The 25,790-nt window shown below is 42.9% G+C and overlaps 1 protein-coding gene and 1 long non-coding RNA gene across 3 annotated transcripts in view; one reads left to right on the top strand and one right to left on the bottom strand.

Moving 5' to 3' along the window:
• Positions 1-25,790, bottom strand: part of Hivep1 (HIVEP zinc finger 1) — a 135,112-nt gene that overhangs the window by 84,380 nt on the left and 24,942 nt on the right. The gene's annotated exons all lie outside the window — the stretch shown is intronic.
• On the top strand, positions 14,903-18,315 carry LOC148119882 (uncharacterized). The gene is made up of 2 exons (XR_015734939.1): positions 14,903-15,691; positions 17,623-18,315. It is a non-coding gene; the product is annotated as an uncharacterized LOC148119882 (long non-coding RNA).

Genomic DNA, 25,790 nt, shown 5'->3' with positions numbered 1-25,790 from the left:
AAATCAATACAACAGAATAGTTCATTTAAATACCCAAACACACACACACACACACACACACATGTGCACACACACACACACACGCACACACACATATGCACATGCACACAAGTACACACATGCACAAGCATGTATAAATGTTTTTTTTCAATTGACCTACAAAAAGGGTGACTCAGAACTTTTATTTAGGGTCCTTGAGCTGGCACAGCAGGTAAATGCACATGCCACAAAGTCTAATGATCTGTGTTCAATCCTTGAGACTCACATGGTGGGAGGCAAAAACTAACATTGTTGTCTAACCACTCTCCCCCATGAAACAAACACACACATGCATGTGAGCATACACACATGCATCTATGCATACATGTACACACAAAAAAATTAAAAGTGAAATAGAAAACAAAATTTTCATTTAGTTATTTCTCAACCATTTAATAAATCCTATCGACATGCTGGGAACAGACAGAAGGGTCACTTGAGGCCATGGAAGCATCATCTCAAGTAGCTAAGCCTAGTCTAGCCGACCAGTACTCCAGAGGATACCAGCGTGGCCAGAGGTGTCAGACCACAGCAGGATCAAGAGAGCAAAGAACAGGATGCAAGGGAAACCAAAGGGAAGGCGGCCGGTATTTCTAATGTTCAAGTTCAAAGCAGGACACGGGAGGGAAGTGGCAAAGCATCGATGCAGCATGACCAAGGGTCAGATGACACAGGGACACAGCTGGATCAAACCCCATGGAAATTACTAATCGCTGTGCTTCTAATAGCCCCACTCCTACCACATGCCCCCCCAAAAGTAAGACTGAGACTCAGAACGCCTGTGTACTTACACAGCTACCAGCTGCTTAGAGTGAGCTACTAACCACGCACATACTCACGGCACACTAGGAAGCTCTTCCTTTTCAAGCTGACAAGGCCACCCAATGTGGCCTGTGTTACCAGTCCCAGCAGCAGTCACCTCACAGAGCTGGAGGGAACTGCCCTGCATGCCCAGTCTGTCGTCCTATGCCAAGAGTACATGGATTATCCAGCTCCTACCCAACAGCTCAATTTCCAGAACTCGGCACTCAAAGCACAGGTATTTGTTCAGATACTACCTTCCAGGCTAGGTTTTAAGAGCAAATGCTAGATTTTATTCATTTTTATAAACCTACCATCAGAAATGCCAAAAAAAAATCCTTTCTAAATGAATGTTTTAGAGTATTCCTTTCAGTTATAAGGTCAGTAATTATAGGATTTTATTCATGCATCAACTCCAAAAGAGACAGGCAACCTACAAGTGGCCCTGCGACACCATCATCTGCTTCTGACTTTATCAGTTGCTCTAAGCACATAACTAAATGGGTTATGCTATTTTAAGAAAACTACTTGTTTAGTATTCCCACTAAGTATTGCAATTCATATGCTAATGCAGATAAATTGTACACATTTCCCAAGCCTCTGGCAGTACTGACCCAGCTCTCTCTCTGGTCAGAGCCCTACCATTACAGCACCATCTTTAATTTACGATGACCTCCTACTTTGAATCTCTGTATACAGTCCTTGAGAGCACAAAGGCTAAGTTTCATGCAGATGTATGCTGCCTGGCTTCCTAGATTCCTCCTTGCTGACCTGCTTGAAACAGACAGGATAATTCAATATGCTGGCTTCATGAACTTATAACGTTAAACTTCAGGGACTTAAACTCTAAACTCAGCATTTATCACATCTTACTACTGATTGTTAAGAAGGGTCCTAAAGAAATGTAGATTCTCATCCCACTCATTCCCCCAAACTAACATTTCTATCCACCATTCTAGTCAACTCAGAAAGAGTTGTATTACCAAATACTCAATAGAGAAGCACCCTTACAACCCTGAGCACGCTGGGAAATGCTACCAGTCATGTGGTAGAGTCTCCAGGACAGGAGGCCCACTGCTAAACAATGAAGCAGCAGACTAGCTGCCCTGTGGACTTCCTACCTGCAAGTCTTTGATAATAGCAAGGGAAGAAAACTTGAGATGCCCTCAAGTCCTTTCACACTGGACTGTGGGACCTGCAAATGGGCAGCCAGGCCACCATCTGACCATGGACTGTGGAAGAAGGCAAGGGATTTGACTTTGAGGCAGTGGACTGCCAATCGGCTCAAACAGAAGACTCTCTCCTCAGCAATGAACCTATCTTCTGCACGACAGTAGCTCTGCTGATGGGGGAAACATAACAATAATAAAAATTATACAAAATTTGTATTTTAAATCTGCCTGCATTTCATTCATTATAAAAACAGTTACCTTCATGGACTTACTTAAAATGCAACAATTAAAGTATCATTGTTGCACCAATCTCAAAGAATGTAAGAATGACTTGACAGCAGAAAAATATATACCTGCAATATAGACTCACAGAACAGATAGAGCAGAGCAAAACAAGGGTATGAAATCCCAACCTATTCATATTAAAACATTATTTCCAAAGCTACAGAAAGAATATCCCCAAGACACGAACTGTGCTCACTGTATAACTGTAGACTACGACAATATCCCCATTAAATATAGTATTTTAACACTCTAGACATCTAGCACCACAGAGGATCACCTGCCAAAGCAGCTAACTTCCAGTATCAGCATCACCAAAGCTAGAGTTAACACTCACATTGTCTCCTGGTATACATTCTCCACATTATGACAAAGGTTCTCTTCACTAGCACTTAGGCAGCACTTGTAGCCATCATACAGAAATTTCAGCACCCAAATCCTCTGAGCTCCACCCATGTATCTCTCCCTCTCTATAACCTGATGGGTTTATCTCCATAGGTTACCTGTTCCAAAATACCACACAGCTGGATTCACAGTATGTAGCCATTTCAAGTTGGCATCTTACATTCAGCAATAGGCATTCGAATTTCTTCTTCATTTTTTCCCTTGCAAATAAGAATATGTTTTATTTTGATCAAATTCACTCTTTACTGCCACCTTCCAAGTCCTGGGTCTTTCTCTTCCTACCTTCTTTAGAAAGCACACATACGTGTGTGTGTGTGTGTGTGTGTGTGTGTCTGTGCACATGACTGCATGTATGAGTGTGTGCGTGCGCGTGCGTGTGTGCGTGCATGCGTGCGTGCGTGCGTGTGTGTGTGTGTGTGTGTGTATGTAAATATATGGGGTCAAATTAATGTTGTCTGCAGGTACATGTGTATAGAGCTTTCCACTCTAGCAAGGGCCACACATTCCCGAAACCGCTCCAAGGTTAGTCTAATCTCCCAGAATGACAGCCCGAGTCTTAACCTTGCATATGACTTCAGCAACCAGATGTGTAACAAAAGGCTCATTTCTCTATGACTGCGCCACAGTGCAGTACAAGGATACATGGTCCCCATTTGTATCTCACTGTGCCCTCTTACAAATAGTAGTGGCTTAGAGAATGCTTGTCTTGTCTTGGGCTTTATGGACTAGACACACTGATGTTGGTCATTTTGGTTATTTTGGATAACTTGTTTAGCAAACACAGACAGGCCTTGTAACCATTACAGTGTTCTGCTTCAAATCCAGGATGCTGACAGAAATAACTCAATTTATACTCTGAAATTTAATAGCTTCAAAAAAATAGTTCAGTCTAGAAATCAAATATTCAAACAAAAGAATTAGTGATTGCTTGTTCTTCGTACTACATAGCTAACTTCTTTTTCATTTTATTTTTATTTTGTGTGTGGCTGCTTTGTCTGCATGTCTGTACACCATGCGTATCAGTGCCTGTGAAGGGCCAAAGACAATGTCAGATTTCCTAAGACTAGCCTTACAGATGCTTGTGAGTCACCATGTAGATGCTAGGAATAGAACCCAGGTCCTCTGGAAGAGCAGCCAGTGCTCTGAACCTCCAGCTCTCCACACTACATGATTCTCATACATATTCCATGCTGAGTCTTCTGATTTGTGGCAATTCCTCAGATATAATCTCAGATTTTCTACTTTAATTAGAAACAGCAATCCCAGCACTTCTGGGGCTGAGATAAGTGGGCAGTGAGCTTTAGACTTACTGTGACTATACAGAGAGATACTTATGCATAAAAAAGTAAATGAGTAAGTAATATATTACTATCAAACAATTAACTTTTGGTGTGTGTGAATATGTGTACACATTGCGTGTCTGTGCATGTGGAGTCAGAGGTACCACATCTTCCTCCATAGCTTTCCGTCTTATCTTCAGAGACAGGGTCTCTCACTGAACCAGGCTCACTAATTGGCTAGATTGGCTGGCCAATGAGCTCCAAGGATCAGCCTGAAGGCCTACCTCTTCTGCATGGGTGCTAGGTCCTTATGCTTGCAAGACCAGAACTTTACCAACTCGAACTAAGCCATCTCACCAGCTCAAAAACAATTATTCTAATTATAGTTTTTTCTCTTTTCTTTCCAGATTTTTCAAATAGATATTCCATAAAACACTGTAATATTCCATAAAACACTGTAACTTTGGTTATCACTGTTCACTGTAAGTATAATTCTATAACAATTTATGCAATTATCAAATATTATACCTTCCTAGAAGGCAGCAAGCACTGTACAATTTCCATCCTGCCCTACAGAGCATCACTAACACAGAGACAAAATCATGAAAAGGGGAATAAAACATGGAGACAGATGCTAATAAGGATGGTGTTCAACTGGAGATGCAGCCAGAAGTACAGCGTCTACCTAGAATGCATAAGGCCCTGGAGCAAACAGACACAACCTAAATTTGTTATTTAAAATGGTGAATTTTTCTTGAAACTACTACAGGATCAAAACAATGACAGAATGAACAATCTTGAATTAGGTTTTCAAAGGAAATGTTCAGACTCTAGAGATTGATCCTGAATCATGTGTACAGGCTCTACCATGGAGCCCCAAATGCTCAAACTTCTAATGAAGAAGAAAAAGTATTTTTAATCAAAAAATTCACTCCAGTAAATCATGCTTTTTAAGTAGAGAAGGGAAAAAAATGACAAAGAATCCATAGTTTCAAGTAGATACAATAGAAGCCATCTAGTCAAACAGCCGTTACAACAGTCATGTGACAACACAGGCAGTCATTGTTGTGGCATTGACAATACTAGTCTCCAGTGATACTGAGGGGGGCACTATAGAAATGCTTGCCGTACCATGTCAGCTGTGTTGTGTATTTTATACCTTTACACTCATATAATATGTGTACATGTTCATGTCTAGATGTGCATGTAGCCACATGAACACAGATATATAAACTACCATCACTAGCTGTTACTTCTGTGATACATTTATGAATGACTACTATTCTTTCAGTATATAATCTTCCAATTCTTCTTCAATGAGCTCAGACAGGTGGACAGTATAATTCCTTCTACATCTACCCATGGAGGGAGGGAGGGACAGCATACTGCTCTTCCTAAAGCATGAACCCTCATATCAAGCTAGTTTTTCACAAGGTCCTCAGGCAAATGATTGAAGCAAGTATAACACTACAGAGAACTTCAGATTGCCACCAAAATTGATACAGTAAATGAATTCAGAGCAGGCACGTTTTCTGCCCTGCTGAGAGCAGCGAGCCGTGAGAGTACACATGCTCTTAGCTTTCAAGGGTAGTTATCTCTACTTGAAACAGGGAAAGGCAAGATGACCCATTTTCCTGGAACTAACCATTGGGCACTCACATTTCAGCATGGGGGTCACTGAAAATGTACACCCCCTTAATGTGCTTGTTCTAGTGAGAATCCTGATCAGAGGAAAGAATAATATTGCTCTTAATTAGGCAACAAGCACCGTGCTGATATCAAGATATCCATCCGAACTTTATGTGTGCAGAAGCTGAAAGCCACAGCCACCAGCATGGCTTCCTCCTACATTCCCATGGCCTTCCTCATTGCAGAGGAGCTAATAGGGCTGAAAAAGGAAGCTCGCTGTCCTTTTCCCTCCAGACATACATCGGCTGAAGAAAGTACAACAGCACCCTACTGTCACCCTGGCTTCAGTTAAAACCTGGTTCTTCCCTTTCTAAACTCCACGGAACCTCATCACTCCATGAACCAATGCTCCAGGATTTAGACTTTTTGTGCTTAGCACTTGGTGGGTCACTGGACTTCCCTTCCTCACTGTTAGCTTCTGTCTGCTGCTGTTGCTCTGACTTTTCACAGACCTGATGACAGGAAGCTCAACTGTCAAATGAGCCAGAAACTGGCGCTCAGTGTACAACTTTGAAGAATGAGTACAATCTAGCTAGACAGAACACAAACATGCCTGTGCGCGCGGCACATCACAGACCAGGAGCTATTGGCCTTGCCTCTCACACACTTGGTTCTGTAACATCAAATACTCCTTCTGCGGTTCAAAGGAGATGGGGTTAAAGCAGCTGCACAGAAAGTCTTCTCATCTGGGGAAAAGCAAACTGTGGAGTGGGTGGGCAGTGGAGGAACAGCTCAGTGGTTAAGAGCATGGACAGTTTGTGCAGAAGACTGAGGTTGGTTCCTAGCGCCCATGTCAGGTGGCTCACAATCACCTGTAACTTCAGTTCTGGGGGCATCTGCTACCTCTGACCTCTTTGGGCGTGTAAGTGTGCATTACATGAATACATACACAGGCACACACACACACACAAAGAGAGAGAGAGAGAGAGAAATAAAATAACTCTTCACAGAGAAATCTTGTCTCAAAGAAAGAGAGAAACAACTCTCTAAGCTGTGAAATACAAAGACTTGCCCAAGACCAGCTATAGGAAGTGAACAATTTTTCTAATAAGAAAAAAAAAATTTCAAATATGTGGTGGTGAAATTTTTACCCCCTGCTCCAAGTCAAGTTTTCTGAGCCCAGGTCTCCTCAGGGGAACGTTCCCAGGCATTTCAGCACCAAAGGCTACAGCACAGCACTGGCTGCTACTGGGGCAGAAATGGTTACCAAGTGACTCTACTGGAAGGGATCCCTCGTGCTGAGCTTCAGAACAAGAGAATTGAGCACGCTGCGGTGACATAGTCCAGTGAGCATGACAACCGTGTGCACCAGGATAACTGGGGCTCATTTCTGGTTCCTGACAAAGAAAGATATCTTAGGTTTGCTTCAAAAGATGGTTCTGATTCCTGAGATAACTGATATGTCACAGAAGACATAATGATATGAGCACCTGCCACTGTCTTCAGAAATGCTAACTTTTTAAAACTGATCAAATAGTATCACATGTACAGAGATCAAATAGCTGGACTTACTTCATATAGAATAGGCATCTAATAATGTTCATATTTTAAATATTAAAACCCTCAATGGTGACAAGGCGCCGCAGAAGCCACCTGAGGTCCTTCCACACACTTGCCATGCTCTGCAGAAGCCGCACGTCATTTCTCAGGTGTGTGTCCACAGTGACTAATGCAAACTAAGAGAACACACTCTTTATCTCCATGGTTCCACCTGAAAGACAATTCTTTATTCATCCCAAGCTATGCACAAACCAGCGTCAGCAATCTCCAAAGCCTGCTCTCAGCCTGGAGCCTGCTCGGGCCGGCTGCACCAGTGCTGAGCTCTGGCTCTACAGGGCAAACCGCCTTTCAATGCACCTCCTCATTTGGAAAGTCCCCACACAGGGCTTAAACTCATTCTGAAACCAGAGACAGCACTTCCTCCGACCGCTCATCTGGGCCGGCAGATGTGAAAGGACAGAAAGTCACAGGGCTCACCTAGGACCGCTGCAGTATCATCACAGGCAAATGCAACTATGGGGGGGGGGGGGCGCCCGCCGGGAAGCAGCAAAAAGTAACAACAAAGGCTTCTATGCCTCTTCACAATTTTAGCCATATCCAGTCATGTATGACTTTTTTCCATAATTCCTCTCCGCTTAGAGAGAAAGAGCAGCTTGAGTGTGCACACTAGTACACAAATGTAGCTAGAGAGGTTTCCTCCAAATTAAATATGAAACACACACTCACGGAGAAAAAAATATAGATAGATAGATAGATAGATAGATAGATAGATAGATAGATAGATAGACAGACAGATAACATAAAATATAACGCCCCAGTTATATTTTGCCTATGAAGCCAGCATATCTGTTTGTATACATACATACATACATATATACACAAAATAAAGACAAAAATAAAAAAAATAAGCCAGATGTAGATTTACACCATGGGTAATCCCACCACTTTTAAAGGTGAGGCAGGTAGGTCAGAAATGAAAGGCAGTTCCAGAGTAAGCTAGGCTACGGAGTGCAACCTTTCTCAAAATGTATTTATCATTTACTCCACAAAAAAGAAAGAGAGAGAGAGAGAGAGAGAGAGAGAGAGAAAGAGAAAGAGAAAGAGAGAAAGAAAATCAGCAATAAATATTAAGTGGACACTTACTGGAGGGGAAAAACAGAAGACAGAAGCTAGTTTCCTTAGCAATATTTTGTTTTCTAGATTATACTTTGAACCATATAAGTATCTTAAAGAATTATAAAATGGATTTAAAATGATTTCAAACAACAACAACAAAAAGCCATTATGTATTAAATTTAACATAAACAAAAGGATGGGCAGGTAACAGCAGAATATTAAAATATATTAAGTGACTGAACCAACCCATCATGCTAGGACTTACTAGGAACAAATTGTTCTTTGGAGAAAAAGAAGATCGAGCTGTAAGATCAGAAGTTGAGGAGGGGAGGGGCAGCAGAAGCAGACAAGAACCAAACAAGCCCAGAAACAATGGCAGACACAGCCTGGCTGCCAGCTCCTGTCAGCTTTAGTCTTTCCAATGTCCATGACCCACAGACGTCAAAGCCCTCTTTATTCACAAATGAGAGCATCGGTGTTTAGCATGTAGCATGCAGACAGTGTATACAGAGGTGAAATCTGAAGCCTCACCATGGTTTGTTCTTGCTAGATTGGCTGATGAAGAAGGCCTTAGTTTTCAGCAGGTAGTGTGGTCCATGGAAGGAAGGACAGGCTGAGTCCCAGGCTGAGTCTACTGACCCAGCCTACAAAACAGCATCTACTGAGACTAGCAAAATCAGGTTCAAACATTCTAGTGGTAAAAACCTTCTGCCTTCCTCCCTCATTTAATGTTACAAAACAATTCATCAAATTCCAACTCTATAAGTGACATCTAAAAGAAGTAAAATGTCACAAAAGAAACATTTCCTCATTGCAAAGTAAAAATTATTGAAGTCTCAAATAATGCACTCTAGAAAAGTAAAGCACATTTACTAAACAATTCAACTTTGCCAGAGAAAAATAAGTTATTATCTAGGGATGCACTAATTGAATGTCTGTAAATAACTTCAGGTTACTCATAGGTCATTTCTTTCCCTTCCCTTCTACCCCCCCCTGTAAGAAGCCAGTATCACCAGAGTCAGTCGACTGACAGACACCTTTTTTGCTACTTGTGACACCTGTTATAAGTAAGCCATTCAAACGAGTTATGGCTTGCGGCAGAATTATCATCAGAATGACACAGAATTCAAAACCCCACGCTGGTACCCCGAGCTCTGAAACACCCAGCAGCCAGAGCTGAGCAGGAGTAAGAGCTGCTTTGGGGTGCACTCAATGATCCATCTTAGAGGAGGGAGGGGAAGGCTGGATGCCAATATGAGGGTGTGGACCAGCATGACCTTCCACCTTCAGGAGAAGCACGGACTCCCATGATAAATTCACTAAACTTCTGCACTCTAAGAAGATCTCTAACATTTCGGTACCTGATTCAGTCGTACTCATGTTATTGAATAGCTGGAAACTAAAACAGGCTATGACTATAACTGCCCCCTCCCCCACGCATACCTTCACTCATGGTTATCCTGCTCCTCGGGATACCTGAGCTGGACAGACTCCACAGTCTGACAGCACAGTGAACAGTGTCTACATTTTACATTACTAACACATACTAAACTGTCCTGAGCAGCCAACACGCTCACTGCACAACACTCAACATTATACAGCTTGATTTTTTTTTTAACTTGAATTCAGCAGACTGGTAACAATCACACATATACACACACACATGCACGCATACACACACACACACACACACACACACACACACGCACACACACACACAAGGTACAGGACAGCATTGCCACTGTGTTCAGAGATGAGCCAGAACTGAAGATGTCACAAAACAAGTTGATATAAAGTCAGAAACACTGAGAACCATGTTTCCTAAATAATGGTCAAAACGAAAATACCTGGTTTCAGTCCCTAAAGCTGTTCAAATGAACTGAAATGGCATTTTTTTTCTTTAATATTTTTTTTTTATTTTGGTTTGGCTTGCTGAGACAGACTTACTAAGTAGCCTAGTCTGGCCTCAAACTGCCAAGCAATGGCATTATAGGTGTGGCTTAGCGCATTCAGTCTACACAGGCATTTTAAAAAAACAAACATTGAAACTTCAAACTTAACATCAGATTTCCAAATAGTATTATACCCGGGTACCATTATCACTAGGTTGGCTTTGTATGTGTATAAATATCCCAGGAATCACAAAGAACAACTTGATTTACAAAAAATCACAAAGGTAAACTCTGACTGGAAAGCCAGTGTGTGCAGAGCTGGCATACTAAAGACGGAAGCCATCTCTTCTCAATATTAAACATCCTGTGATGCCTAAGAAGCCAGGTCCTTTATCCAGGCACAGCTTCCTCTCTTTATCTAAAACGTCAGCGCAGGAGACCTCTAGAATACACTGTGCTCACGAACACCCTTGAGGGGCCCTCCCACAGTCAGCTTCATACTCCGCTACAACCCATTTGCTCTATCCTCGAATCCCCTGGCTCCTAAAACTCAAAGAAGGCTAAAGAATTGGATAAAATGGAGATGCCTAGTTAAAGGAAAGTCTAGAAATGTCTATGGGCAAAACAATGTTAGAGCAGTTGTTCCAGGCTGTGTAGACGTAGCCTACCTGCTAAATACTGGGCAGTCAGAGTCGAGCACAAAGATCATTTAAGATCTCTGGGTTGGTCCAGAACTAGATGCTGCTCAGTGCTCACCTGTGAAGGGAAGATATCACTGCTCCAAGTGGACCCAAGACATGAGCCTCACACTAGGGGCTATGTTCTTTGTTTTTCTTTTACTTTTCTTTTTATTGCTTTATAAATAATACCATTCAAAAATTTTACCTTCTCCCCTCCTCCCATTTCCCTCCCACTCCCCCGGAGCTATGTTCTTTCCAGACTGATGGGGAAACTGATCATGTCTGCTGAGTGACAGTTCTGGCCATGGGAGCTGGAACAAGTTAATAGACTATCTAGGGCCACTCACTCTAAATCTATCTCCCAGCATGCTGAGGACTGCCAGGTAGCAGCACCTGTGACAGTACCCATCCTGGAGCTTGTCATAAAGTTAGTTAGACATTCAGTTACATCAGTTTCTTCCACGTCCCCAAGGATGCTTTCCCAAAACACTATTGCACCTGCTGGAAAAGTGTGCAACCCAGAGTCCTCTAATCGGGGCCCAGCAAAGTGCCTCCCACTGGGTAAAACCATGCAGCCCTTCTGTGTGCTGGCCTGTAGCCATAAAGGCCTCTCACTTCAACACCTAAAATTAAAACTCACAGCCTGCACCTGAGGCATTCCGAACCGTGTCATCCTCGCTGATTTATAAACTACGGCTAGCCCTCTTTGCATGGTCTGTCTGAAGCTTATTCAGTGCAGCAGCAGCAAGAAGTGTAGGCTACAGAGACCAGACAGCAAGAATGCTCACGACTGCCGTCCCTGCTCTAACAGTCACTGACTGAGGACTGAAAGCTTCCAACAACTACAGACCAACATGCCTCAGGATGCTTTTTTTTTTTTTAATGAAAATGAGTCTCCAAAATGAGAATTGAGTCACCAGGAGAACCCTCTTGATAACCACTGGGGAGGCATGCTTCACACAAGATAGGTAACGTTCATCTGAGAGTCACATGCCTTCATAAAAAAGAAATTTCAAGGACTAAAATACAGACTACTTGTCAGTTCCCAACAGGTAAAATGGAGAAGACAGCTGTAAGCCACGCTTCCCAGCGTGGAAATAGGACCACACTTTTATCAGGCGTGTCGGCAGCACCACAGTTGTGGTGGAGGGCATTTCATAGGTATGCACTGTTGAAATTATAGCATTTTAATTGTTAATAAATTAGGTCTGAGATGTGTTATAAAAGGGTGTTTATGTGCTGCACACCTTGCTAGCAATCCCTCTCCAATCATCACCGCCAGCAAAGATCCCCTGAACTCAGAAGGGTACCCTTCATTACCACACGTTTACACAATGTAAATTTACTGTAGAAATTAATGGACCCGCTCCTGGTCCTGCTGCTGTTTCAGGTGCCATCATCCTCCCCGTGCTCCACTGGGCCAGGCTCCCACCCTGACAGCACCTGTAGGAATACATCCGGCCCATGAATCCCCCCGCCCCCATTTGAAGGCTACATGGATTTATTTGGGGTTTTTTTTTTGTTTTTTTTAAACTTTCTTTTTAATTTATTCTTGTGTCCTTCATATCATGCATCTCCATCCCATTCATTTCCCAGTCCTTTTGTATCTGCCCTCTGCCCTGCCCTTGCAACCTCTCCCACTCCAAGTAAAATAAATAAAATTTAAAAGAAAAAAAAAAACAAAGAAAAATCAATTTCATCATGGAAACTGCAGGGTGACATGGTGAGTCATGCAATAAACCGTTTATCCATATGTCTTTACTTGCAAGTGTTTGTTGCAAAGAGTCACTGGTCTGGTTCGAGGCCTCTGGTTTCTACTACACTAGCAAGGCTGGGCACTCACTAGAAGTCCTCTAGGTTATCCTGTTATTGCCGTGTTGTGGAGGTCCTGCAGCTTTGGGTCTGTGGGCCCAGCCCCTTCACATACTCCACAGGTGGATGCTGGGATGGGCCAACTCATCACCCTGGTTCCGGGTCTGGATAGTTGCAGGGTTGATCATCCTGGCAGCTCTCCCCTGCGAGTTCTCCTGTGTTATTCTGGCTAGTTCACCCCTTGCAGCAAGGAGCAATGGGCGGGGCCAGCTCTCCCACTTTCATGTCTTCAGGGCTGGCTCTACTGTGTTGTCCAGGCATGGTGTAGGGGCCACTTCTTGGGGACAGGGGCGGCTCTCCCCACTTACAGCCTCAGGGCCAGTTCTCGCACCTGGTGGAAGGGAGGCCATGTCTCCCTCACCCATGCTGCTGCCTGACAGGTGAGTAATGGGGACATTTTCAGGGCTGACTAGCCCACACCTCCTCCAATGGCATCAGCTCTATCAGGCTGCCCGGGTGAGGTAAAAGGCCTGTTCTCCTGAGTGTTGTGGCTGGTAGGGAACAGGGCAGCTCTCCTGCTCATATGACCCCAGGGTCAGCTCCCCCATGCTCATGCTGACCAAGCCTCCCAAGTTCACCTGCTCTCCACCCACCCCCAACCCAGCCAATATGGTCAGCTCTGCTGGGCTGCCGTGAGGTACAGGGTCTGCTTTCCTGAGTGCTGCAGCTGGTAAGGGGGTGTGTCAGCCCTCACCTACCACAGGCAGCAAGGGTAAGGGAGAAGGGGCATCCTTCCCTCACCCTCACCACCACACGGCACATGGTGGGGGGGGGGGTGGCAAGTTATCCTTCTCTGACACCTCGGGGGTCTCTCACAAACTCCTCTGCCAACAGGGTCAGCTCTACTGTGCTGCCCAGGCAAGGAACAGGGCCCACTTTCCTGAGCACTGTAGCTCAGTCCATGAACTATTAAAAGAAACATACAAAATACAAACATTTGCTCTGGTATGTCAACATAAGACTCAAATTTCCATTTTCTCTTAGCTTAATCTGACATTTTGAAAGCCATTGCTTAATGTAGAACACAGTGTTCTCTCTCTCCATCCTTGCAGTAAACTCTTGGTCCTTCTAAGACCCAGCTGCCACCTGCTGCTTCAGTGGCCATGGAGCTACGTGGATCATGCATATTCACTGGGATAAGCATGTTTCTGATAAAGTAATGTATGAATAAAACTGCTTAAGACTAGAGCTCAGGCCAGAGCCGAGATGCACACAGAGCCTCATCTTGTCGCTGTTCTCAATGTCTGCTGCTCTCGGCAGCTGATCTAAGTAGTCGCAAGCCTGTGAAACAGGAAATACACACAAAACCTACAAGATGGCAAAGTAAACATGGCTTCACAGATGGATCAGAGGCGACGGAGGCAGTGAGGGCTCCAACACGACCATGGTGGAGAAGCTAGGGGCAGGCTGAGGACGTCCTCGGTGCCTGACTGCAGACCTTCAGGGATGGGGACAACGGCAAAGCTTCCTAGGGGACCCTTCTGTGTCCCACCACCTTCCTAACCACAATGCTACTCTTGCAAAATTCAACTCATTTTTTTTATTATTTACCAATTGAGAAATATTTTCTTAGAAAAAAAAATCATACAATTGGTCAGCTCATTAGTCCCACTGAACTGGTCAAGATAATACTCACTATAAAGTATTTTCATTCATGAAGCTAAAAGCCCATTTTTCATGGCCACCACTTACTTTAATATGGTGCAGAGGAAGCAAGCCCGTCCGACAGTGCTGACTGGAACGCTAAAAGCAACTGTCTACTATTGGATGCTCCAAGTGTCCATAAATCCCCCTGCCCCATCCTGCATTCATATCCCCACTCCTCCTCTAAAGTCTAAGCACACTCTCCCAGCAGCTCTGAGACCTGTCTCACAGGTTACTGTGACAAGCAATGCTCTGGGAAATTCTGATCAAAACAAACACTACGGTGACACTGGCATTCGGGAACAAACACCAGAGTCACCAGAAATTCCAGGAAGCCAGAGATAATCTCTCCACACACATTCAAAGTGCAATTTACAACCCAGCAAAGGGTGTGATTGGGCAAGCAGCATCCATAGAGCTGAGACCTTCCAGGAAATGGGAAGTACTGTCACATGACACTCCTGTGCACATAAACATGCCACACATCTGCCCAGCTGATCAGCTGATAAAGACGGGTGATAAAACTAGAAACTTAGGAAACAAAACACAGGGAATTTAATGGAAAGATAAGGAAATTTTTAAGTAGATAATGAAGACAAATCTATCCCTTTTAGAATTTAATACTCACTTAGAAACTACTGTTGGTAATATTGGTACAGCAATACATTAACAGATCAACTAGGAACGAAAGAATACACTAGACATTTCTACATGGCAACCAGGTCAATGACCTCCTGTTTCGTGAATGTTCCTGACGAATGGGCTGTATCTACTTACTTCACAATAGACTAAGTATAAAAGATCTGAAATCTTAAACAAAAAATTAACCATTAAATTCAAGGCCTTTCCATACAATCTATAATTTGATGTAGCCCTGAAAGGAGGGAGAAAATACTAAAAACTAAGATATGATGCAGTATAAGAAACTGCTGCAGAGACAAGAAGTTGTTTAGAATCTATGCTAAGTACTAGAAGAAACAACAAATTACAAGTTTTAGAAGAATATGTAGGCAATTGTATAATCAGGACAAGAAAAACACTGACAGACTACATGTATATACAGTATGTATGTATGTATCTTCTGTATAATAAAAATGTACCATAAAGAAAACTAGAATGCAGGCTGGGAGAGTCACCGAGAATCAGTGAAGCACCACCAAGGGAAAGACCCCTGCAAACTGGTTGGAAAGTCAGCAGCAAGACAAGCCATACACAGGTGACACTCGGAGAGTCAAGGATGAGCAGACCATTCCAGCCACAAGCAACTACAAGCAAGACACCATCTCTGACCTAACCCAATATAAAACGGTGAGGCTCAGGTAAGTAGAAAGAGGTGCCATCAACGATGGCTCATCTCATGGACTAAAGGACAAATTTGAGTGGGTAGGGGGAAGTGGTTGGATCCGGAAGCAGATGGGGGATGGAGGTAAATATGATCAGCCCATTGTACAAAGTTCTCAAAGAATAAAAAACAGGAAACAAACAAACAAAAAGAAGCTAATTGTGGACTAGGGAGATGGCTCAGAGAGTAAATTGCTTGCCACACATGTGTGAAGACCTGAGTGCAAATTCCCAGAGCTGATGTAGAAGCCAGATGTGTTAATGTGCACTTTAATCCCAGTGGTCCTATACTGAGATGGGAAGTAGGCACAGAAGAATCCCTGAAGTCTGTAGGCCAAGTTGGCCTGGCATATGCAGCATTGATTATCAAAAAGGCTCTGTATCAAGCAAGGAAGGCAAGGGGTGACACCCAAAGTCCTATGACCTCCACACGCATGTCATTGCATGCCTGCACTCACTCACATACATGAATACACATACAGGAAAACAAAAGGGAGGGAGAGAGGGAGCAAGGGAGCAAGGGAGCTATGTTTCCTAAAACTAACAGTCTGGACGCATTTTGCCTTAGTAAGTACAATGTGAAGACCCTGTTCTGTTAAAATAAAGACTTATGTGTACTCACAGAAGGTGGCAGGTAGGAGGGTGATGGGGGCGGGCATGAGACCAGGGAGACGGTGGGAGGATGAAGAAGAATGTCCACAGTGTTTACGATAGGCTGGAATTTGTCTTTATGAAGTACGGTACCATGTAAAAGGCACATGTTGACTTTTTAAATCAACTAATTTAAATGCACTAAAGAATCTTATAACATTAAATAAATTAGACTCCTAAGTGAGATGCTCTAGCGAGCACTTTCCGAGTCCTGGAAGTTTCTTTAAAGGAATCTATCAAACTTCTGAAATAGTAGTAACACTTTTCCAGTATTACTCCCTCGCATAAACAAGCAAGACTTAACTTACTTAGTTTCCCATCAGCTCTGCTTTGTCACATATCATGCTAAAATACGTTGAACTCTTACTTTTTGGGTTTTATTTTTATTTTACTTGAAATATTTTATTTGTTTAATGAATTATGCAGTAGAATGTAGCTATTATACATATCTTTGTAAAGTTTTACATTGCCTTTCTTTTATTGAATTTTAGTTTGAGGGACAATTTTCTGGTCAAATTAAGTACTTCCAGACATTTATTTCCAATACGTTTAAATTTGTTTTGCTTTATTCTATGGCTCAAGATATAATCTTGGCAACTGTATGATAGAAGCTTGAATAAAGCATATTCTGTTGATTCTTTTAAAAATAAAGGTATAAGAATATGAATAGAGTTGAAAAGACAACTCAAGTGAAGGGTTTGCCATTCAAGCATGAGGGCCTGAGTTCTATTCCTAGGATCCACATAACAAGACAGTCAGATAAGGAAATGCACGAAAAAAAGGACAGAGTCTAACTACCGGGGCTCAATGGCCAGCCAGACTAGTCTATTTCCAAGTTCTAGACCAGCGAGAGAATCTAGCTCATAAAACACACAAAACAGACAAACAAAATCCAAGAGACAATGCCAAGGAATGACACCCAAGAACATAAGGTTGTCCTCTGTCCTTCCCATGCATGCACATATTCATGCATACATACTATATACATGCACAATAAAAGATGAATAAATAGAATAATATATCAAAATTATTACTGCAGAGGCAATTTAAAAATATATTATTTTAGTCTACCAAGGAAACAGATAAACAAACCAGGTATATTTGTAATACAAATTCCTATACCTACTATCTATACATGTATATATGTATAGATCTGTAGCAAGCCCACACCAAGGTCTAGCATGAGACAAAAAAAAGGGTAATTATATGGCAGGCCATCCTTGACAAAATAGCAATTAGCAATCTGTATTCTCTCTAGATACTTAGCTTTCTAAAAGCAAAAATACAGAAGATGGAGCTGTCATTTGCAGCTCAGGGAACACCAGGGGAGAAACAGACCTCATATCTATGGCCTCTCAACTGGAAGCTTTCCCCAGGTAATTGAAATAGAAATCCCTTTTCTGCCTCTTCAAGGGACTGCCCCTCAGCCCGCCCCTTTCGAGAGCCAAACCCTGAGTTTGTGTTTTGCTGAAACATCAACTGAAGAAACTGACTAGAAGCTACTCGAATACCACATTCTACTCTACTCTGTTCCCATAAAACTGAGAGAACGAAATCACAATCTTGCTATGTTTGCATGACTTTGCTGAACGCAAGTCAAGCTTTATTGATACCATAACTCTGCTGCAGTTTCCTCTTTCAGGCAAGTCCACAGAATGCATAGCTGTAACAAGAAAATACAAGCCGTCACTCACTTCTGTCTAACGGAGACCAAAGAAAGCCTCTCTCCAAAGGAAACTATTTGGGGTGGTGCATGGACCTGGGAGGCAGGAAATCCACCCTTGCCAGCATGTCTCTAGACAGCTTGACAGTCATGCTCCGAAAGCAGAAAACAGCCATTCACTTTATCATAGGACAGCAGCACATGGAGAAAAGGTCCAAACCCAGCAGAGCTTCCACCACGATTCTTCCACAAGGAAAATATCATCCTACCAAAAAAAAAAAAAAACAACCTACCTCTTCAAACATATTACCTATTTCTGTGATCTGTGGCTTCCAAAGACAATCCTGTAAAAAGAGACTAAACTTTCATTTCTGGTCATCCAAACCCAAAAACTCACACAAAAACTATATTAATTACAACACTGTTTAGCCAATGGCTCAGGTGTATTCCTAGCTAGCTCTTACATCTTAAATTAACCCATTTCTATTCACCTGTGTATCGCCACAAGGCTGTGGCCTACTGATAAAGCTCTGTCATCCTTCTCCTTCGGTAGCTACATGACATCTGCCTGATTCTGCCTTCTTTCTTCTGCATTCAGTTCAGTTTTCCCACCTAGCTCTATTCTGTCCTGCCACAGGCCAAAGCAGCTTCTTGATTAACCAATGGTAATAAAACATATTCACAGCATACAGAGAGGAATCCTACATCACAATCCTGCACAACAAAAGGGGATTTTTCAGTAGTTAATTCTTCTCAGTAAGGCAGAAATTCAATTTCAACAATTACTTTTTCTCCACAAAGAGAGACTATGACAAAAAGGGTGAAAAGGATTGGTCTAGGACCCACTTTAGGGCAGAGCTACATCTCCCCTTTGGGGTGCTGACTGAAGGCCTCGTCCAGCTCCTACAGGCATGTGCAGTACACAGAAATACATTCCAGCACAAAGCACAAATTAAGCAACAGATTCCTGAAGTGAGGCTGCTAATGGTTAACAGATAAGCACAAGGGTTGAAATCATGAAGTCATAACAACTGCAGGAGAACGGGGCGCAAAGGCCAGGCGAGGGGGCTGGGGTTAGCCTAGAATGACCCCAGCATCCAAATATGCCATGGCTCAGGGATCTCCATCTCTCACTGATAAACTATTCAGTACTGAAAAGATTCAGGGAAAAGGGGAGTCACCACTTTCAGTCATGTACCCACCAGGAACTGCTCCAGGCTCCAGTGGATTATTCTCAATCCAATGATCACACATATGGCTCTAGTTAAACTAAATGGGTCAAAGTTCACACCAGTCATAAGTACCTGCATAAGACCAGAGTCAAGCCAGCCAAAATTCCTGCCTAGATGGAGAAGTTGTTCTCCAGGCCCCATTTCTTACTGCAAGCTATTGGCAGCTAGGAGTTGCTGGGGAAGTGAAAAATCATTATCTTTTTATATCACCATTGGTAGATCTCTCAAGGTCCAATGAGTGCCCCCACAATACACAAACATATGGACAGCACTAACAGCACTTAGTGGATTGTAACAAAAGAAAAGAAGACATAAAGAGGGGGGCAGTGTTGGAGGGACGTGGAGAGAGCCGAAGGGGAGAAATGGAGGAATGAAAGACAGGATGTTTTATATATACATGGTATCAAGTTTTCAAAACACAAAAACCTATTACAAAAACTGAAAAAAAAATTAAATTAAGAAAAGATATAAATCTGGGAAAGAAAAGTGTGATAGAGAATAAGGCATTATTGGGACAACAGAAATAACAGGATTGGGAAAGTAATCATAGTACTATATACATGCATGAAATTGTCAAAGAATTAACAACATTTTGTTTTTGTTTTGTTTTTCAAAACAGGGTTTCTCTGTAGTTTTGGGGTCTGTCCTGGAACTTGCTCCCTAGACCAGGCTGGCCTTGAACTCACAGAGATCTGCCTGCCTCTGCCTCCCAAGCACTGGCATTAAAGGCGTATGCCATCACGGCCCAGCAAACTAATAACTCTTTAAATGTGTATGAAAAAGAAATAACGTAAGAACCTTAGACTTCAAAGAGGGGACGCACTTCAACCTTCTGCTGAAGGTTTCAAAGTGCATCTTACAGACTTGACTGCCAGTTTTCTAGCTGATTTTTCTTTATAAAGACTTTATCATTTTTGGCATGGAAAAATAACCACGCTATAGTATTCTATCAATCCTTTCTGTTGTGCAGTATCACACATAGGAATAAATGTACATAGAGCTCTTTAATTTTAGCCAAGTCGTTCGTGCGGCCCCAACTTGATAGACAGGTGTATACTGGCACCCTAAGCCCATCTTCTGGCCACTGTAGTCACTGGTCTTCATGCTCCCAGCTGACCACTTTCTGATTTTACAGAAATCATGTCCTGGCTTTTTAAATCGCTTGCTACTCAAGCATTCATTCCTAAGCATCATCACTGTTAGATTCTTGCTGACCTATATGCATGTGCGTAGAATAAAAGTGCATAGTCCTCCGTGTCAGTTTTGTTAGTCAAGTTTATCCACTGTGTTTCACACAGTGACCACTTATTCATTCTGTGTCTCGACACCAGGTCCAGGTTTCTCTGGACACCAGAATTCCCTCGCAACGCATCCAAGCTGTGTTGTACAGCAGAATGTTGCCTTTTTCCCCTAAACTGTACCCTTTGTATAATCACACAGTATATAAATCATGTATCAATTTATTGACCCATCCTCCTGCTGGTGGATGTTTGGGGTTGCTGTCAGAGCCTACATATTCAGTCAAGTTGCTACAATACGTACGAAAGAAGCAGCAATGATCTACCAACTCTGCTTTCCTCACTTATTCCTACAGAGAAAGTACAGTTTCAAAAGCCCCGAAACCAATAAATGATTTACTATATTTACGTAAACATATTTTAATATACATATAATCCTCATTTCTTTATAAACATCAGAACAAAATCAAGAACCAGATGAACAGTTCTTCACAGTTTTATGTCTTAAATAGAGAACATAAATTTTTTCTTATTCTTCAAGAAAGTTTTGCTTTGGTGAACACTAACAGATTGGCACTTCCTCACAGAAATGCAATGCCCCAAACACAGCACAGTCTCTTCAAACAGTGAGGCCAAGTTCCTCTAGATCAAAGGTCCTTGAGGGCTCTGATGAAAGGACCATTCCCCTCTGAAGGCAAGTACACATGTACACATGCACACACATTTGTACACACACATGCATGGACACACAATGCACACAAATGAACACATACACGTGCACACAGGGCACACACGTACATGCACACGTGTGTACATACACACATGCACACACATGTACACATACACATGCATGCACGCATGCGCACACACAAATAACACAGTCTCAAGGCCCAGTAATAGAAAACATTTGTCTGACCTGGGGCTCAATCCCCATGCCTGCCCAGCAATAAGAATCTCTCCTCACAGCCAGGGGATCCACCACTGGTTGAGCTCCACAGACAGTCAAGTCAAGCTCTCTCCCCTCATCTCCAACCAGCAGAGCCAGGCGAGGCACGTGCCACGCTGAGGGCTCTGGTGTTCCGTACCTATGTAGCACCCAGGAGCCCTGCTACCCCTTAGCAAGGATCTTGTATGTATCAGCTGCAAAGCTTCCTGTGGTTCTTCGCTGACTTTAGACACAGAGATCCACCTGGGAGGGTCACTATGGCAGAAATTGGGGGGTTTTTTTCTCCATAAATTCTTTCCCTGAATTTAAAGATCCAGAATTTTTGCCAACAAGAATACTGAGTCAGAAATTGAAGATATGGCTCAGTAGACAATAGTACTGGGTAAGAAGACAGGCTGCTCTTCCAGAGGATCTGGGTTTGATTTCCAGCACCCACATGGCAGCTCACAACCATCTCTGACACCCTTACCAGGGAAGTTATGAAAGGGAAAACCAGGCACACAAAGAAACACATGCAAGCAGGATACCCACCCACATTTTACAAGAACCCCAATCACCCGGCTTCTTTATTATAAACCTCTGCCAGTATAGCCCTGCCCATACCACAGACTAGCCCATCCTACATTACTCAGCCAACTTGGTATGAGGTCTAAGAAGTCACAGGACATGAAGTCTGTCAGAGGAGAATGACTGGAAAATGAACGAATTTCACTTTTATCAAAACTAAGGCAGGACTCATAACTTAACCCCACGGGGAGGCTTACTTACAAAGACAATGTCCACATAGCAGTGATCCACGACAATTAAGTAAATTGATTTTTTTCACTTTAGGTCATGACCTTTGGTTTATAAAAGCTATGGTTTCTACCAAAGGAGACTGGCAAATATTTAATGAAAGAAACTGATAAAGAAAAGACAGGATTTCCAAAAAAAAAAAAAAAAAAAAGGCAAAGCAGAGTTCCAGACTGGCACTGGGCGAGGGACGCACATGGTAAAGGTCAGTCATGCTCCAGAGGCCAGGGGAACTGGGGTGTGGAACACTGCTAGTCCCGGGCATCTTGGATGAGGCTGCTCCACTAGCACATGTACGCATTTAACCAAATGGGGTTCTGTGCCTCTGACCATCGAGGGGTGCCAGATGAGTATGGGCAAAAGCCCAAGGCTCCTTCCCACAGCCTAGCTGGCCAAGCTTCCCAGCTACAGAAGGGCAGCCCTGCATTTTGAAATTATAGATGATTTTTCTTTTTAGCTGAAATCAAAACAGACACTGTGAGTGTAGATAAACATGTGAGAAATGGTCAGGAAGTCTCCTGGAGCTTACAGCCAGCTTCTCATGTATGTTAGGACCGAGAGGCAATGGTGATCTCTCTGGACAGATGCCCTGCTAGGGGGACTTCAAGGTATGTCTAGTTCATTCTTGTTAGTGGGCCTGAGGTGGCTGAATCAACTATTATTTGAAAATATCAACAATGATTTGAAAATATCAACAATGACTCTCAGAGCGGAAATGTCACCTCCACAGAACCCAGCAGGGGTAGGGGACAGCCCCCACAGTTCACCTCTGTCCCTGCTGGTGCTGAGCATCCATGATGGAAAAGCTTCACTCTTTCTGCAAGCTTTATGCCTTTGCCATCTAGTAAAATTCATGGCCCTTTCCAGGCTGTTTAAATGCATAAAGCATACAGGATAAAAAAGGAGAGCAATTATACCAAAATACAGTTCTCGGATATTAAAAAGCGCATTTGAGAAATGGGCCTGCATGAGCTTCTTTATGAAAGCTTAAATAAGCCCTACCCGAGCTGCCAGCACTACGGCTGTCACCAGGAAAGCTATCAGCAGGCCAGCACGTTACAGTCGCAGTGAGGAATGCGCCTGTACTCTTCACAGCAGGAATTATCTACCAGTCAACATCACGGTCCCTGACACCGCCATGTTCCCTAAGCACCTCACCCAGGACACTTTTCAGAAGAACAGTAATAAGCAGAATTTATCCTGTAGATTCCATTCTTCACATCAAGAACATTTAAAAGCAAAAGAGCAAAAACACTTCTTGCAGCTACTTTGGACTCTAAACTCCTTTCTCTAACAGTCAAATATGTTTACCAACCAATATGACCAACCAGTATTTTGCTCAAATGTGTTTATATTGAGCAAAACCTTCGACATCACAATAAGCTGTACAAAAGAGTATGGTTTCATGGATTAAGAATTAGAAAATTTTAATTTTTGACATTAATTCACTCTACAGTCTGACAAAAACATTCATTGATTGTTATGGGTGACCACAATAGTGAGAACACAAGAAACTGATGCGAACAAACACTGGCTGACTTTGTACCTCCTGTTTATTAACAGTCAGACAACCCAAGATGCTCGACAATCAGAGCAGGGCACTTCTGACGAGATACATGGTACAGGTAGCACTCTGAAAGATGAAAGAGCTTCATAAAGAGATTGCCTCCTCCCATCTCGCTGCATAACCCAGTCAGCCCTGGTCACCTATTCCGTGCCCCTTCTGTTCCCCTCCGGCGATTCACATATCGCCACCTGTCTGCACTGTTGCATCTACCCAGATGCCCAGAGTCAGTCATCAAGTCACAGATCCCAGGCAAGCTGCTAGAGAAAGAAGCTCCATCAAGCTCATCAAACTGTACAGCTGTGTGTGTGTGTGTGTGTGTGTGTGTGTGTGTGTGTGTGTGTGTGTGCGCGCGCCCTTATGAGGTTGTCTACAGAGCTCTGTATGCGGAGTTCTGTACGTGGCCCAAGGCAGAATATAGAGTCAGCCTGACCAACCAACATTTGTCACATGGCAAATGTTCAACTTGTTTCTGAAACAAGCTAAAAGTTACACACTGTTGCCACTCCAATGGGGATTCCCATGAAGGTCATACAAGTGTGTAATTTGCATTACCTGGTTGTTTTTAAATATGTCAAATGTTAAATGTCAAATGCTTCAGATGAAATGTATCCCACAGTCTCTGGTATTTGCATGCTTGGTCCCCAGTTGGGGAGGCTTAGGAGGTGTGGCTTTTCTGGAGGAAGTATGTCACTGAGGGTCGGCTGTTATAAAGCTTAGGGACTAACATCATTTGTACATTTTCTCTCTCCACATCCTGTCTGCATTTCAAGATGTGAGTTCTCAGCTGCTCCTGCGGCCATGCCTGGCAGCGAGGACAGATGCTCACTCCTCGGAAACCACAGCTCGCAGTAAGTCTCCCTTCTCACAGCTGCCTTGGTCGTGGTGTGTTATCACTGCAGCAGGAAACCAAGACACAAGTTGGCAGCAAGGAGCGGGCCGCTGGTGCAACAGATCTGAGCAGTTTACTTGAGGACAACTGCGGAAGACTTTGGGATTCTGGATACTAGAAAAGCAGCCGAACGTGGTGAGCCGATCTTAATGGTCCACCCTAGCAAAGAACCTGGAAGACATTTTTCCTGTCTCCACAGTCTTTTCAAAGTTCTCAAGTGTATGTCAGCTAGCATACAGGATTATGTGCTTTTCTACATTAATGGGCACTTAAATTATCACAAGTGCTGACCATTACAGATAACCCTGAAATGGAAATCTCAAGGTAATCATGTTTTAGCTTCAGTTTAAGATAAATTTCATGAAATAGAACCTTTATATTTCAAGAAATATAACCCTTTAAACTCACACCACCACAAAGGAACATACCTACTTCACACAATCTCAGTAGCACAGACTTTAATTCCTTAAACTATCAAAGCCAGGGCTGAAGAGATGGCTCAGTGGTTAGAGTACTTGACGCTCTTGCAGAGGGCCAGATTAAGTTTCCAGCACCCACATGGTGTCTCACAACCATCCCTAAATTCCAGTTCCAGGGAATCCCACACCTCTTCTGCCTCCATGGGCACTGCTCGGTGCACACATATTCAAGCAAATAATATACCCATAAAATAAAAATAATCTTTGAAAAATAGCAAACATTTTGGAAAGTAAAAATTATCTTCACGCTATTCTCATTTCTACTTTTTATTACAGAGAATAAATTTCATTATTTATGTTACTTTACAGCTAGTTTGCAATTAACTAATGTAACAGAATAAGCTACATTTTAACACTAACTTCATCTATCAACTGAAAACGTAGATCTTCTATTTTTGTATTCCCCGTGCTTTCTATTGTCAAGTCCTGAGTCTCCAAGCCTGAGGACACGCTCTCTGCAGAGGTCCGGGATGCTCTACGCTGCCCAACTCTCTATGTTTTGCTTTTCTGCAGATCTTCGCCTTGCAGGGTGGGCCGAGCTTCCTTTTTCCAAACACCCACTCGGTTAAAGCTCAGCATGATTTGCAAAAGCTCCTGCACTGTGTATAAGTATTTATGTA

This window comes from Myodes glareolus, chromosome 14 (genome assembly GCF_982192425.1).
Source record: "Myodes glareolus chromosome 14, mMyoGla1.1, whole genome shotgun sequence".
Taxonomy (NCBI): domain Eukaryota; kingdom Metazoa; phylum Chordata; class Mammalia; order Rodentia; family Cricetidae; genus Myodes; species Myodes glareolus.
Note: the sequence above shows the minus strand (reverse complement) of the source record. Positions and strands in the feature narration are given on the sequence as shown.